The sequence below is a fragment of the Nicotiana attenuata genome, unplaced genomic scaffold, assembly GCF_001879085.1.
Source record: "Nicotiana attenuata strain UT unplaced genomic scaffold, NIATTr2, whole genome shotgun sequence".
Lineage (NCBI taxonomy): Eukaryota > Viridiplantae > Streptophyta > Magnoliopsida > Solanales > Solanaceae > Nicotiana > Nicotiana attenuata.
This window is the reverse complement of record NW_017671473.1, coordinates 5,863-19,024: the sequence shown is the minus strand read 5'-3', so window position 1 is coordinate 19,024 and position 13,162 is coordinate 5,863. Positions and strand designations below refer to the sequence as shown.

At 34.9% G+C, this 13,162-nt stretch overlaps 1 long non-coding RNA gene across 11 annotated transcripts; it reads left to right on the top strand.

Moving 5' to 3' along the window:
* The first annotated feature begins 2,375 nt into the window (after nt 1-2,375).
* Nucleotides 2,376-12,900, top strand: LOC109208506. 11 transcript variants are annotated; one of them, XR_002065180.1, is made up of 7 exons: nt 2,376-3,283; nt 3,777-3,837; nt 4,848-6,039; nt 8,195-8,300; nt 9,541-9,616; nt 10,229-10,358; nt 12,698-12,900. It is a non-coding gene; the product is annotated as an uncharacterized LOC109208506 (long non-coding RNA). The 11 variants fall into 11 exon arrangements; XR_002065184.1 differs by having other exon boundaries at nt 2,383-3,283; nt 4,869-4,940; XR_002065182.1 differs by having other exon boundaries at nt 2,383-3,283; nt 4,848-4,940.
* Nucleotides 12,901-13,162: the final 262 nt, after the last annotated feature.

The window sequence follows — 13,162 nt, the reverse complement described above, 5'->3', positions numbered from 1 at the left end:
TTGTCGTTCAAAACCTTCACTTATTACTATAGTAAAGAAGTAGAAGGAAAACACGCACCTGCAACATAAACCACATGAGTGAAGCAGTGTTGGATTTTGTTATTAATAACAAAAGACGGTGTGAATGAAAAATGTGGGAAAAGGAAATGGGAGGGAAGTGAAATTTTGATGAGTTCACTTTCTCAATGCACTTTGCTCTGATACCTCAATTGGTAGAAGAAAAAGAAAATCTTTATGTATATATAGAAAAGCTATCTTTTAGCTCTTACAAGAGTTAAGGAAGAAGGCAAGCCTCGCCGCCGTCGTCCGTCGCTCGGCTTCGGTCAAAAGATTTGATTGAATTAATCTTTATTGCGACAAAAAAATTTCAAATATTTAATTAATTAATTAAATTAATTAACGAAAATTCAACTTCGTAATAACCCACCCGCGAAAAAACCCTGGGTCCAGTCCGGTCCGTTTTTTTTCCCGGATTATTTTAAAACCGTTTTGTTTTCCCGTAATTTCCCCACCTGTTTTCAAACCAGTGCCGTGGCTGTCTGAAAGTTGCCAAACCTTTTCTAAAACAGTGCAAATTGGCTATAAATATTGCTTCGAATCCCAGAATATTTAACTTACGAAATTTTGCTGATTATCTTCTTCTTCTTCTGCACAAAAAAATTCCACGTGTGTTTTACAGTCTTCGAGTGGTTCGCTTTATCTGTGTTTGGTACCGATACGCTGGTGATGTTAATGTTCACGCCCGGATTTCCCACCCTCGAAGTCGTCTGATGCGCCTACTAATGATGAGCTAGCAAAGCCAACTTAATTAGCAATTTCATTAAACACTATTCCTTTTGACAATTACAGCTTAAATAAAGACGACGAAATTAGAATCATAAGCCGGAAGACTTAAATGTAGATAGATGGTCAATAATACAGAAGTTTTCCAACACATATATCTCTACCCCGGGACATTGGAGTCACATTACTCACTTAACATCTAAGGAGCGTACTACATACAAAGTATGAAAGAAACATAATCTGTTTATCTCGGGTTACAATGGAGACTGACAGCCAAATGTAAAAGATGACCGGGAGACGCCGGGCCTGCGGACGCCTGCAGCTACCTGGGTTCTCTGCTGGGCTGAAGGTCGCCCCCGTGCTGAATGCCTGCTGCTGCTGCTCAATACCTGGACCTGTGCAAAAATGCACCAAGAGTTAGCATCAGCACAACCGACCCCATGTGCTGGTAAGTGCCTGGCCTAACCCGGCGCGAAGTAGTGACAGGCTAACAGGACCTACCAAAAAACAAACCTGTGCAGGTATATATGCTATAAACAAGTACAATGAAATAACAACAGAAAATACCAGCTAAGGCAGGACGGGGACATGCTTAGGGAAATACAGACGATGAACACCAATTTATCAGAAGAGTAAAAACACGAAACTTACATCCGATTCTCATAAATCTATATAGTGCTCGGCGTGCCAACACGTCCCATTTCATAATACATTATATATCTAGGTGGCGGTCGTGCCACACGATTCCCATTTCATAATATAATAAGTGGTCGGCTGCCTACCTGATTCCCATTCATAATATTAATAATGTGGTCGGCGTGCCACACTGCATCCCATTTCATAATGTATATATATGTGGTCGGCGTTGCCACCGATCCTTTACATAATTATATAAGTGGTCGGCCGTGCCACCACGATCCCATTTCATTAATATATAAAGTGGTCGGCGTGGCCACACGAATCCATATTATAGTTCAAATATCTGACTTTGTAAAGAAGGCCCCTTTAGGGGAATTTTGACACATAACACTTTAACCCGGCAAGGGTCACAGCTAAACAGCCGCCCAAATATCCCGGCAAGGGAGAGTACATAATAATAGTCTACACGTGCCCGGCCAGGGAATATATCACAACTACACTCCTCACTTTTAAATCACTTCTTTCTGAACTAATCACATTCTCGTTCGAGCCAACGCTCAAAATATACATATCACAATCTTCCTCAACCTGTTACATTATATGAAAGTTTATCATTAAACAAGGATTGTGTTCGCATCATTCGAATTAAAAGCAATTAAACTCACGGTCATGCTAGACTCCGGTGCATAGACACCGTCACCATCGCCTATACACCATACTCCACATTTTAGCAAGTAGCAAATAACGCCCCTAATCTCTATTCCCTCAAGCCAAAGTTTAGAACAAACACTTACCTCAAATGCTCACAACTCAATCATCCTCTAGTATAGCTTTACCCTTCGGTTCACCACCAAACCGCTCGAATCTAGTCACAAATTACATTGAGTGTTATCAACAAAAGGCTAATCTAATAAATTGAATGCGATGATTCTTCTCTAGGGCATTCCTGCAATTCTAACGTTTAGTTGGGGCAAACATGAGGACAACAATACATAAGTTTTCTTATTCCTTCTTCTTCGCACATTCTAGAACTGTTCCTCTTCCATACCTCCACTCTCTCTCTCTCTCTCACACATAATTTTTGCCCCTTAGCTCCCTCCAGCTTCTTACCTTTTGTTTCTTGTTTTCTTTTCGAAATTCCAATTTGCTTTAGTGTTTTTGAATTTTTTATTTTCGTCTTCCTCTTCGAAATCCATAGACGATATTTTTTCACGTCGTGGCAGACTCTACAGAAATATCTCATGTTTATTGTAGAAGCACCCGGGCCTTGGCTCTTTTCTTAATTGATTCTGCGATGCATGTTCTCTCTTTAATATTTGGTGTCAAATTTGTTGGTTCTGTCCAAAGTGCCTCAAAGGATATTCTCTGACCCCATGGTTAAAAAAAGTCCCAAATTTATGACAGCTATTGTGCAGTTCTTGAGCTTTTGGTACATTTAGTTAATTGATTTTGCATATGCATGTATTTATTGACTATTTCTTTTCGATTCCGTAGTAGTCAGTCATATTAGGAAGAACTCAATGATATAGAGAAAGACTCTGTGAACAAAATTTTAAAAGTGCAATCTTAAATTGAAAATTAAGAACTATTGGAAATTTTGGGTGTTCTGCCCAGTTATCAACCCTTCATTTTCTTGTGCAAATTTGGCGCCCAAGTATATATTTTGTGTGCTGTAAGGATTACAATTGATAAAAGAAGGTTTAAGCTAAAGCAATATCTTATGATACATTAATACAGATTCACAATTTTTAGTATATCTCAGAGACCAACAGAAGTTAGAAGAACGAGCTGGAAATGTTGATGTAAGATCAAGAGACATTCGGAAGCTCTCATTGCAGTCGTGGTACAACTATTACAGGAGGTACTTTTATTTTTAACAGTCTCTTGGACTTTTAGTTACTCTGATTTCTTCAGTACATTTCTGTTACTTTTCAAAATGCTCCATTGCGCATTGGCTTTTTGTTATTAATGTTGAGGCACGTTATTATGGTGCGAATAAAGAATTGAAGCAGTCATTTTGATTTCATCGAGCAATGAATATATGTAAACTACTCTATAAGGACTCTTTGATTTTCTTTTGTAGTTTGGACTAAGAAATAACCTATCATATCATTACTGAAATACATCTGCCATTTTAGAAAATGAATGTGATCTTTTTTTAAGGAAAAACTGAAATGTGATTTCTGGTGAGTGCTTTATCTAATAAAATGACCAGTGAAATCACTTTGATAATTTATCTTTGTTATGGAACTATGGAGTTTACTGATATAGCTTATTATGTTAATCTTAATCAAATCCTAGTGAAGAGCATCTTCAATTGAGCTTCTGAGAAATTTTAATGGTATATTTTGTAGTTTCCTGCGGGAAAACTGAAACTATAGATTGATGCAATCATGTCACTTTCTATGCTCACAGGTTTGTGCTTTCTGTTTCTCAGCTTCCAGTTTGCATTTTATTTTATGATGTGCTTATTAGTTCAAGTATCATGATCATACTTAATGAAAAGATGGCCTGCTATATCGTTATTTAAAGAGAAAATATGTGACTTTTTGATAATATGGATAGTCAAAAATATAAATTTTTGTTTTTGGTTCAAACGAGTATATTGATCTTGTTATTAAGTTAGATGAGTATAATCTGGCTCTAATTATTGTGTAGACTGCTTTTAACTCTCCACATATTCAGGTCAGACACAGAAGTGTGTTAAACTCTTAACAATATTCGGATATAGTTTGTTTTAAGAATTATTTACTTGCTTCTTTTTTTGCATTTTATATGGTATTATATTTTTTTCCTCTGTCTTGATGCCAATGCTTATTGATTTTCTTTAAAATATTATCTCAATGGTGAAGGGAAATATAGAAAGTTAACATGAATGCACTTATACAAATGAAGAACCCCAAAAAATATATATTTGAGCTTATGACCTGGTATAAACCTGATTCTAAGGCATTGGCAAAGTATTGTGCACTTTACACGTCAATTCAGGTAGCAGCAATTGCGACAATAGTTGCTCTGCACTAAAAATATGTCAGCAAGCTGTGATACTTGGGATTATCGTGCTAAGAAATTGATATTCCTTGGTGACAAGCATGCAGTGATGCGAGCAGAAATTTGTTCCTTCCCCCAGAGTGATTCTCATGTTGCAAATTTGAATGACATCTATGTTATTATCTTTTAAAGATGAATTGATGGAATATTAATCATGAGCCATGCAGTAGAATATTACCATACCATAAGTGGAAGTAATGATTAATCATGTTCATATTTTTCTCTCATTAATGTGATCGGGTTTCTGGTTTGCTGTGTTGATCTAATTTGCCGAGGAAGTTATAACATGATCATCTGCAATTGTGTAGATCCAAAATTTAGCTTTTAATTGACGTGCATGTTGTTTTGTTATACACGGAATTATGACGGAAAAGTGACTCCTGAGGAGCTAGCAGCTGCAGCCAACTACTTGAAGGATACTCTTGGCAAAGAAGGGGTTCAAGAACTTATCAGCAACCTTTCCAAAGGTACATGTCAGTTTTTAATTTTGTTCGAAATTAGAAAGATCCATGCTTTAACTGTTGATTTATGGTTCTTATTGGAACTCCTGTGGAAGATCTTCACAAACAAATTGACATTGCTTAGAATTTGGCTTAAATAACTAAAGCTTTTTGCAGTTTAAAAGCCTTTTTTGTTGAGTCACTGTTTGTTTGATTGCAATTAATAGATATCACATTTGATGGTCTTTCTCTGTAGCTTTTAGTAAAGACATTTTATGCGAGTTTATTAGAAGAGTTATACCATTAAAGAAGTCACATACTAAGCATAGTCCTTGGATTAAGAGTCTCAAACCTCAATTGTCATCAAAGAGGACAGGTTAACTAAATAATTACCCTGTGTGTATTCAAATCTATGACATCATTGGTAGTAAATAATAGACGTCGGAAAAGTTAGCAATAACATTGTATGGACACTAAAGATTCCTTATATAACTACCTTTTTGTGGTTCCTGATTCCTGATAATGACCCTTATTTTTTTCCCAGTTGTTTTTAATTTAATTCATTTTTCCAGAACAGTCAGAGAACTGTCACCTCTTACTGTGTCTGTTTTTTCCTTTTCTTTTAACATTTTCCCATTCCCTATAATTTCTTGAATTGGATGTTTAGTTCACAGAGGATTTTCTTCTTTGGCTTGATACTGAAGTTGTTGTACTTTGTGAATGAAATAAACACGTCTTTATAAGCAGCAACTCTTGCTAGGACCTATAATGGAGATTTATGTATTTGCAGAAGTAGATACTGCTAATGTTCATCCTTCAAAATGTAAATGCTTTAGCAAAAAAGTAATTTCATATGAGACCCGCACAATTTAAGATTAGGATCAAGGGTTTACAAATGATAAACTATGTGCTAACGTTGTTTCTATTTTCCAGGATGAGCATACAGATTATTACGATGTGTAAAAATAAGAATGGAGATGTAGAGATGGGCGTATAGATTATTACGAATGTGTATAAATGAGAATGGAGATGCAGAATTAGCAACTAGAGCTATGACAGATAGGGATCTAATTAAATTAGGAATGACCAAAACTACATTGCTATTCAAATTTTTGGGTTCAGCAAGGTATTTAAACAACTTTATTTACAATGTCTCCCTTCACCGTTGCTTTTCTATCTAATGTAACCATTGATTACTCTTTTAGGCAGTATGGAGTGTGACAAATCCTATAATGATTTATTTGGCAATATTCTTTTGCATAGACTATCAGGAATCTGTGAGTTGATTAATCATGGGTAAAGAATTTTGGTGATATGACTTGTTGTAGATGAGAAAAAATTGTTGAATATTGTTTGGCTCATACATGGCATAAATCTGCTTTAACCTGAGAACAATACAATACATTTATGATAAAGGGTGAGATAGATGAGATCCATTCTTCATCGTCAAAGGTGTTGGTCCTTTATTGTCTATTTGTTGCCGTTATCTTTTTCTCATGAGCTTCATAATCTGGTTTCTTCTACGAGTAGTTTGTCCATCACATTTTGTTCTGTGTTTCGAGTTAAGATGTAATAATTTTTTTTTAATTTTTAGTAGGCCATAAGAGGTTAAGCCAGATCTACTCATATGAATCCACATGCAAGAAAATAAATTCTTTTATTCAATGTATACACATAAAGAATGAAACTAGACAAATAAAAAGGTAAAAGTAAGATGATTTACCGTTCTTATTTGTAATAGGCATTTCTGTTAGAGCTATGTGTCTTTACATACATACATACACATGCATATACATACATACTAAAGAAAAAATGGACTATTTTTTATAAGTTGGAAGAATGGTAGATAAAGGAAGAATCATTCTTATACCTATATACTGTGATTATTTGCATCATCCAAAATTCTCCTACTATAACAGAATTATTTGTGAACACTATTTCACAGCAACTCAAATTACTTGCTATCAAACTCTAACCCCAATGTACCACAATATTTTCGTCATTATGCTAATCGAATAAATGTATCGACCAGAACTATGATTCACCACCCAAAAGAAGCTGAAAGTAAAGCATGATATTTGTACCTTTTTACTTCCCTGTATATGGAGCTTGATATCTTGCACAATAGAAAAGATTATGGTTGCAAGATTAGATACTCCTAGGAGTTATGTGTGCCTCTGCTAAATTCTTCACCATCTAACTGTAAATAAGTAAAAGTTCATAGGCATGAGAGATATTCTTCTCATGATTTAAATTAAAGCACCAAAAAATAATTCATCAGTTTGAAATGAATTTATTTTTGAAATTGTAGCTTTCCTAGAGAGCAAAGAAATAACACACCCTTATTGGAGTAGATAGAAACACAAAAAGCTCTATCTAATATTGGATTCTCGCGTGCACAGGCCACGACATGCTCTCGGGCCCGTGCGTAGCACGGGAGCCTACATCTAGTTTTAACTATATAATAAGTGGAGGTTCTGAGGTACGAAGAAGGGCATTTTCGTAATTTGAGGAATTCTTGTTGCTTTCATTTCTAAACACGTGTTATATAAGTGCCACTTTCTTTTTGCCCTGTTCCTAATCTACTCTTCTGTGTCTCACTCAGCTTCTTTGTTTCTTGGCTCTCTCAGTATCAATATTTCCTTCTCCATTTTTCTTGTAATTCATGTTTGAGTTTTTTCTTCGCTCCATCACATTCTTTCATACTCTTTAGTTTATTCTGCTCCTCTGCATTCTACCTGTTGCCGGTGAGTTTCGATTTTATTTTTTGATTTTGAGATTTTTTTAGTTGATTTTCTAATTGATTAATTTGATATTCTTTCAGATTTGGTCTTTTTCTCTGGTATTTAGTTTATAGTCATTTTGCATGCACCGATTTTTCACTTTATTGACAATGCCATCTCCATGGTGAGCTTCTTTTACAACTGAAAATATATTTCCGCAATGGGCGAAAGCCTGACGGAGCAATGCCGCGTGGAGGTAGAAGGCCCACGGGTCGTGAACTTCTTTTATCGGAGAAGAAGCAATGACGGTATCTGGGGAATAAGCATCGGCTAACTCTGTGCCAGCAGCCGCGGTAATACAGAGGATGCAAGCGTTATCCGGAATGATTGGGAGTCTATTCCCCATGGTTTTCCCCTTTCAAGGGTCTTTTGATTAAATTTTTATTTTTTTATGTTGGATCTTTATTCAAATTTAGTGTTTCTTCCCTTTGTCCTTGACGTGGTGTTTTCTCCAAAAAATGTTGATTCTCATGTGGATGCACTTACATTTACTATAAGGTGAAAGCGAAACAATTGCAAAATATAGATACAAGGAAGTAGCAGGCGAAGCTTCATATTTTAAAAATCTGCTCTACCGGAGAAATTGTCATACAGTGTAGTGCAGGTAATCTCAAGTTTAATTTTATGTTTTAATCATACATCGGAAGTTTGCTGGATTTAATTATACGTATCATATATATCTTAGATTTTTTCAAGTACATGGTTCTTATTTCAGTATGTATGTCGGTTTTGTTCTTTTTAATTTTTGCGTGAAAATAGTTGATTTCTGATGTTGTCATCGTATTTCTAAACGTTTACCTATCATAAAGACAGAAAGGAAATATAATTTTTAGTTGGATTAGGCTGACATTGATCTTTGTAACATAGGATCAGGTGAACAACAAATAAGTCTATGGATTATAATTGGTTTTAGATAAATTTTGAAGATATCGTACTCCAAGAATGTATGGAAATATGTAATTAAAACAAAGAGGGAAATAATCAGCTTTATTTCATTAGTACAATTATAGTGTTACATTTGGCCTATGAACCACTACAGCAGCAAACAGATCCCTTGCTTACTTTTTTTTACATCTTTGATAAAGCAGCAAAAGTTGATTTAAGGCTAAGTCAGTCAATTATTATGCGTTGCTACGATGTACATGACATGCATATGTTTACAGGCGTACATGACTTAATTTGGTACACATATATCAAAACATAACGACAAGCCAAAAAGGATTCAACTCATTATCGTTTCAGCGTCCATTCCATCAGTTACATGACTCTTACATAGTATGTTGGCTATCAAAATAAATATGTTCAAGGCGAAACACTAGAGAAAAAGTTCCGTCATTCTTGTATTTGTTTTTTAAGAAAAAGCTGATGTGAGATGGTATATATCACCACATGGTCAGTTCATGGAGAAAGGTAACAAGTTATAGTTTGAATTGCTGTGTTCGATAAGTATGGTGGCCATCAAAAGATGTATACACAGTTCACAAACTCAAAATCAAGTTATAGTTTGTACGTACTTCCAGCTAGATTTTTTTGCCAATAAGACAATAAAGGTAAGGAAGGTTGGTAGGAACAATATAACAGAGTACAAAGAGTATTTGAATGATGGTTAAATAAATAAAACACAAAAATAAGGAAATTATTGCCACCAAAACACACACTAATATCGCCCATTTATCCTGCATCAGTTGCGGGTTAACAAAAGAGACTTCCTTTTACACACAACATTGATTTGTTGTTTACTAAATCCAAAAAAGAGGAGCTTTCCATTGAGTCTTATTCTTTTCGTTCCATTTTATGTTGTTTTGCCAACCAAGAAGCCTAAAATACTTTCAGAAACTTTGCAGGAGGCAAAGTAACTACATCACACGCATGTAAAACTGTTGTAGTATATTCTCGGATATAGTGGTTTCGAAATAAAAGGTACATTGTTTATGGCTATGAATTCATAAAAAACATCTGAGAGGGTAATTGGCTATTTGAATTCGCATTTATCTTGATGCAAATATAAAGTTTGCAACGTTTAAACAAGAGATTGGAATAAGCATGTTTGAGGAGAGAAAAAGGAATAAATAATCCAAGAAACCCTATATTTGCTCAGCTTCTTCTTATGACATTAATCGACACCGTGTTTTAGTTTTTAACTTTTTAGGAGATTTTGATTGAATGATATGAACACCATATTGCATAGACTTCTACATGTTTCAAATGTCTTATTTTACCTTTTTATAATATATGCTTTTCATAGTTTGTCAAACTGCCATAATTGCTAGAATGAAGTTTTCACATATTCTCCATTTCTGGTTTGAAAACATGACGGAGTTAAAGATATCACTTGCTGCATATTTTTACAATAAGACTTCACCTTCTAATAGTTTCCTTATGTAACAGTTCCGTTTTAGGGGAGGTTTGGTGTGGGAGGCAAGGGATGAACAATATAAACTACACTTTCTTCCCTTGTTATAAATCTTATGCATAGTGGTTAAACTTTTACTCTTTCTTATGTTGGTATGGTTTTTTTCTGATGATAACCAGACATGTGCCGCTCGTTTCACAGCATGCCCTGAAGAGCAGATAATAAGCTGTAACCAAATTGATAGTGAAGATACTGATAATGAAAATCAAGACGAATCAGTTGTTGCAATGATTGAAGAGCCAAACTCAGGTATTATATTAAAATCACTTTCTAGATTTCTCTTCCTTGGCTCCTACTTTCCTTGACACCTGTTGTGGTTCTTAAATTCTTTTTTAGTTTTCTAAATTCAGTACGACTTGAAATGCTACTCTGATAAATTTTCAAAAATAGAAAGGACACAAAATATGAAACATAATTGCAATTCCATGAGATATAAAAGGCTGGTGAAGGCTAACCTCTGAACAAATATTACCGCAAATTGGGTGTCCTGCCCACCCCATTTGTCATGGATTAGTTTGGCTCTTAAGGTGGTAGGTTTAAAGGGACATTTGTTTCCATCGTTTAATATCGTCTTTATTATGCTAAGGCAACTTCCATTATGGAATTTATGAGAGAGATATTGAAACTGTTCTTCCTGGCCTGCACAGGGAAATCAGATCGTTCATATATAAGTAAAGAGGCTATAAGCAAGCTGGTCAATTCTTTTTCACAGATGACTACTTTGTTATAGGTGGACTACCGGACCATAGAGTCAAGCAGTCAACAACTCGGTCTAAGATCTAGCTTAAAAAATATGTGATGAACAAGAAAACATGGTTATTAATGATGCAATAACTAGTATTTCCCTTCCTTTTAAAACAAAAAGTATGATTTTTCCCTACTTATAAATTTAGTGCAAAGGCGGCGGTGGTCAAAGTCTCATTTTCCTGTCACTATATTAGTGTTTTTTCTTGAGAGATGAATTTGAGTTGATATTTCCTCAAATATTAAGGTGAGTTGCATTTTTTGAGGAAAATACTTATCCTAATGAACATATTTTCTTGAAAAACAATTGCTTCTTGAGGGAATTCTCGATTTAGCTAATGAGTTTAAATGGCGAGTTTGATCTTTCTTTCAAAGAGGAATCTTGAAGAGGCAATAATGGTAATTGTTTTCTTGAGCTATAAAATTATTTGGACACGGAGACAATCAAACCCTTATCTCGGCGTGGTAAACCCACGATGGTATGTGATTTGAGGCTTTTCTATCACATGCAACAGGTTCTTCTGCAGCAATGGCGTGGTTTCCTTCTCTTCTCCTTGTAAGAAACAGATATGAGCCTCAATTGTTTTCTTGTTAAGACCTTGTTGAACTCTTAGAAACATAGACCTACAGATTACGAGCACTATATTTCATGTGTGTGCGTTTTAGTAAATGTTGATTCCACCCAGGTGGATAAGTCTTATGATTGGATATTATCATTATTTGGGGTTCTTACCTCTTTGTTTCTTTTTCATTTGCAAATTACTTAGTTACTCATTGAGAAGCATTGTAGTGAAAGATGCATTTTGCATTATTCACATTAGATTGATATTTTCAGATCTACTATCAAGCGGTCATTGAGAATAGGTGAAACTGAAGGGTACGTATCTGAAAAATAAGGAGTAACAACTATTATTGCTGGCACAGAGCTACCAGTGACACCAGTAAGTGTCAAAGTCTTCTAGATATATATAAAACATTAGTGATACCATTCACATTCATATTGTGAAAGTGTGCGTTCGTGGTTTATACTTGCTGGTGCACTGCAAAAGAGTGAATCAACTCATATATATGAAGATGCCAACTCAATATTTTCTATCATTTAAAGAAAATTTTGTTTTCTGTTGAGTGCAATAATATCATACGATATTGAAAGTTGGTTTAATATTACTTAGATCCAGGTTGTTCATATGTCCCTTTTTTTTCCGTGACCATACATAACGAATTGATGTGGTATATTCATATCATTATATATGAATGGTAAGAACTAGCATTCTTATTGAGACTATAACTCATAGGGAAGAAAATCAATTTATGGATGGAATCAGATATGAAGTATTTACAGACAAAAGTATTCGGTTATTTGGGAAAAATCAATATACTTCTAATGTCGAATCAGGATCAACTAGGACAGAAATAAAGCATTGGGTAATTTAGGGAATTATCGATAGGCTAACAAAAAAGGACAATTAGGGATTCATTGGAATTCTCACATTTATTTGGAAGAATACTTATTTCGGATGGGTCACACCAATAGGATGAACCAAATGAGTTCTGCATCATGAACTTTGTACTGCGCACATTACTTAGACGGGTTCTAGAAATTCATTCTCCTTTTACAGTGTTTGAGTTTATAAAGGGTTTTTGGCAGATTTCAATTTGTCCCATTTGAAGCTATTGAAAAGTATATAACAAGTAACATGTGTCTGTTTAGTGGGATCCCTTGGGGGAATAAAATGCTTCTCCAGCTTACATATAATCATATCTTCTCTCTTTTGATAGTTCTCTTTACCCCAACTTTGCATATCTTCTCTCTTTTGATAGTTCTCTTTATCCCACCTTTGAAGGAAGGGGGTAATTATCTTTCAGTTCCAGGTACTTATCAATCAGTTAAGGACTCCTCCTTAGACAACATCCTCCACATTCAATTCAGCAACAATGATAAATCAAGTGCCTGCAGATGTATGTCATCTGCATAATAAGTTTTTCTTTAGACTTTGCAAAGATGCCAATGTCAGATTTGTAACTGTTATATCAGTGTCTCTCAGCCAAGCAAAGTAAAGATGATCTCTCAGTAGCTTGGAGAAAAAGGAATAGCTTTTCTTAGATGTTGGAATGTCATTGAAAGTTAGGATTGCTGCAAACTCACAATGTATCCTGTAGAACTTTGTATCAGAATGCATGAAAAAACTATTTAAGTGTTAACATGTTGTGCACATTGAATCAACTTGATAGTAAGTACATTCCTTTCTGTGATCCTATGAAACACTTCAAATAAGTATGAAATTATTTTTTGGTGTTGAACTTTTAAA